Genomic DNA, 3,092 nt, shown 5'->3' with positions numbered 1-3,092 from the left:
TTAATTCCTCTGATGCAGGACTCCTTGAAGGAGTTCCTCCCTCATCGCAGATTTTGGCTTCACAGCAGGATAGGGCCTGAGGAACATTTTGAAGGAAACTTGCAGTTTACATACAAGATGTTTGGAGTTTTCTTTCTATCTTTGTACACTGCAGATACTCAAATTGAAATGTGCTCTGTGACAGAAGGGACCACTCTTATGCATAGATAGATTTATTTACTTAATATGTATTATTTTATTTCTGTGATGACTATTTGATTTCACCAAATTCACTGGACAATTGTCTTCTTAGAATGGGATTTCTCAACCTTCATCCTAGTTTCAAGTTGACAAGGCAATTTTAGCTTAGAGGCATGATACCTTTTTTGTTTGTTTGTTTGTTGTTTTTTGTTTTTTGTTTTTTTTACAGTTGTGGTTGGGATATGGAGTATCCTGTCTGTAAAAGTGCAAGTGAAAAAACTTGAGGTACTTGGACGTTTTGTTGAGAAGGGTGGTCAAAATATCTTCTGTTTTTCTCACTTGCAGACTGACTTAACAAATGAGGGGCCCATCTGTTGGCTGTTTAGTGACAACTCTGAACAGTAAAGGTCTCACCTTGATCCGTGATCAAGCTGAAGAACAGGTTCTTCACTCCTATTTCACAGACACCAGTGTGAAAGTTCTGTCTGTTCTTGAAGTGCATGCCTTGCGGATTAATCTGTGATATATAGTGCTGGAGGTGGGTGTAGATCCTCTCTCATAACTGACAGAGGTTCTTCATGCTGAAGCATCTGATAGTGGCTGCTGCATGGGTGGGAAACCTGATGGGTTGAATGGCATGCCAGGACTACTAACGCTGTGTTTATGTTTCAGCAAACTCATGACTACTAGTGGGAGTCTTCAGTCTCCAAATGTACCTCCTGACAACACAACCTGGCACAGACAGTAAGTATAGATTCCTCCATAAACTAATCTGACCTATTGCTTTATTTTTGCATCTAGCATCTGGCAGGTACCCTCTCACCATTTCAGACCATCCTGGAACATCTGAAGAGTTCCCAGGTTTAATGCATAGTGTAAAATTCTCTTCCGTGAATTTAGTGAGTGCACTTTGGTGTTTTGCTGGTGCAGAGCACTGCTGAGGATTCAAAAAAATGCTCTAATCCCCAAAGCATTTCTTGGATTTGGACAGTTTTCCACCCTCTTTCCAGCAGTGGTGTTGAGCAAACCCCTTGGTGGCACGTGCTGATGTGTCCCAACTCTTCTACTCAGTTCCTGCAGTGCTCTCCTGCAGGCATGCCTGCAGAGCTGTGAGCCACACTGACACACCTTCATGGCTGCTCCTTCCTTCACTGGACTGTCCTACTCAACCCCCACACAGGTTATGGGTACAGGGATCTTGGGTGGGGGTGCATTACAGCAGTGCCTTGGAAAGCAGAGGTAGGAACTGTTTGAAAGTTAACTGCTGAAGATAAACATAGGACTAAAGAGCTCCAGTTTTGCAACCATGAATACTGTGTGCTAGATGCTTTTCCTTACCAGGCTGTGGGAATGACCAGCAGTAAAGGAAGGCTTAGCTGGCCTTTCTGTGAAAATTGACTCCATCAGTGCAACACTCTGAGTGCCCACACGGTAGCTGGTGCCTCAGGGGCAGTGCCCCAGTGATGGTGCCTGGCTTGTGAGCAGGATCCCAGAAACTATAAAGCCACTGGTGGGTGCATTTGTGCATATTTTCCATTGGGTAGAGGCAGAGAATATTAGCAGTGAACCAAAGCTAGCAGCAATAGCAGGACATCCTGCCTCTGCCCTCTGTTTCCTCAGACTACGCCTGCCGATGATTGTATTTCCAAGCTGAAGAATTTCCATCCACAGCGTCCCTTTTTCACATAGGCCACAGAAGCAGTGGTCACTGTTGGCACCTGGTTTACCACAGGAGGAGTGCAGGCCTGTGCCACTGCTCCCAGCCAGCCTACATCACGCGCTGGCAGTAGCAATCCCTGTCTCCTTCGCTGGGGTGACAGCAAAGCACAATGTGCCTTTTGTCTGTTGCTTTTGCAGTTCCTTAGTTCCTGATGGAAACTAGCAAAATGCAGGCAGTCAGCATTAAAAATCAACCAACCAACCAACACAGCCTGCAAATCCATGAAATCCCTCCAAAACCTAAGAATTTATTTAAAAAAAAAAAAAATAGTTTTCCCTATTTTATTTCCTTATTTTTAAAAACCTTTTGTGATTACTTTTGCCTGACAGTTTCCATTAAAGCACAGAAACCCTGGGTCTGGTGCTGAGTGACCCATGTATTCTAAAAGTGAGATGCATTAATTCCATTTCCATGGTACTAGTCCCTTTCTTCCCCACAGTGTATTCGGGTTTTAATCTCTTGCTCTCTGATTGCTTATTTATTTCTTTATGGATGGATATTTTTCTCTCAGCTGCAGCCTTTGTCCTAGGCTCCAGCAGGCCTGGGTTTCTCTACAACCTGAGCCGAGTAATCCTTTCTACAATGTCATGAGGGACTGATTTTGTTCTCTTTAACCTGTCAACAACTACAAGAGTTTTATTCTTACCAATTTAATCAGCGGCTGAACTCTGTTACATAAACCAACCTTTTTGAAGTCTTTTAGACCCTGTTGATTTAATATTATTCTCCCAATGTTAGAAGCTGGCAGCATGAAGTTACAGCAAAGATGGCATCTACACCAACCTCTGAGGCAAGCACTAGTAGCTTAATTTTTGTTCTTGCTGGGAGCCTTTCCCCTTCCCCTTTCCCTTCCCCTTCCCCTTCAGGTTTGAGCCCAGGATTTTTATGCCTTCACTCAAGAAGTAACACACTCCTTTAGGAAGACTTCCAACCTTTCTTTGATACCTGAGAAGGGATTGTTCATTTCTGTTAAAGCTGAGCTGAAAATAAAGGAAAGGCCTTCGGTTTTGTGCCCACTTCCATTCGTTACGGTTTAAGTCCAGAAACTCTTGATGTTTTAAGAGAGCTCTCTGGCACTTTCAAGTTCCAGATGTACTAGCAAAGCTAAGCTTTGTGGGTTTTTTTTTTTGTTGTTGTTTTTTTTTTGTTTTTTTTTTTTGTTTTTTTTTTTTTTTTTTTTGTTTTTTTTGTT

Source organism: Merops nubicus, unplaced genomic scaffold (genome assembly GCF_000691845.1).
Source record: "Merops nubicus isolate BGI_N331 unplaced genomic scaffold, ASM69184v1 scaffold42894, whole genome shotgun sequence".
Taxonomy (NCBI): Eukaryota; Metazoa; Chordata; class Aves; order Coraciiformes; family Meropidae; genus Merops; species Merops nubicus.
Note: the sequence above shows the minus strand (reverse complement) of the source record.